The sequence below is a fragment of the Myotis brandtii genome, unplaced genomic scaffold (genome assembly GCF_000412655.1).
Source record: "Myotis brandtii unplaced genomic scaffold, ASM41265v1 scaffold440, whole genome shotgun sequence".
NCBI classification, from domain to species: Eukaryota; Metazoa; Chordata; class Mammalia; order Chiroptera; family Vespertilionidae; genus Myotis; species Myotis brandtii.
Window position 1 is genome coordinate 1399521 of NW_005366834.1, and position 1061 is coordinate 1400581.

The window sequence follows — 1061 nt, forward strand, 5'->3', positions numbered from 1 at the left end:
CTTTCTTTCTTTCTTTCTTTCTTTCTTTCTTTCTTTCTTTCTTTCTTTCTTTCTTTCTTTCTTTCCTTCTTTCTTTCTTTCTTTCTTTCTAAATATATTTTTATCAATTTTAGAGAGGAATGGAGAGGGAGAGAGAGATAGAAGCATCAATGATGAGAGAGAATTATTGATCGGCTGCCTCCTACACACTCTACACTGGGGACTGTGCCTGTAACCCAGGTTTGTGCCATGACGGGGAATGGAACCATGACCTCCTGGTTTATAGATCGACGCTCAACCACTGAGCTACGCTAGCAGGGCTCCTGTGTCTTTCTTTGATAACAGACAATTATCTAGGTTTTCTGATACTCAATTCCTTCAATCTGTGTCATATATATAATATAACATAATATAATATAAATATTATTCAGCCCAGTCTCTACCACTCCACTCCTACAAAATGATAAAAAAAAAATAATAATTTAACTCAAGCATCTCCCTCCACACAGCTATAAGTTTTCTCTCAAAGTGTAATCAATAAAGTGTTGTAGAAGGAGATTTATATGTAAATACATCTCAGATCTCACCTCCCTCTTTATTTTCTAGCTCTAAATCCTTGAAACACATTTGAATCTGAAATAGTTTTGAAAATAATGCATAAATACAGGGCTTTTTCTTTAGGAGTATTATTAATTAGTAATTTATTTATATTAAATTAGGGGGGTTCAATAAACTGTGGCCATGAGCTAAGTCCACCTCATTACCTGTTTCTCCCACTTATCCATATCACCCATGATTACACGAGTGAGATGTAGTTAGCTTGACTAGATGTTTAAGTAGAAGGGTGAAACACTTTTATAATCATTGAGAAACATGAAGTTAATACTTAAAGAACCATTTCTAGAGGTTTGTACTAACTCCTTCAAAATTTTGTGTATCAATACTTTCTATTATTATTATTTTAAATCTGTTTACTTTTTAATTTAATTTAGTTTAATTTGATTTTATTTTAATGTTGACAGTATTACAGATGTCCCCCACACCCCCCCCCCCCCCTTTACCCACCCCCTTCCTCCCCCCGC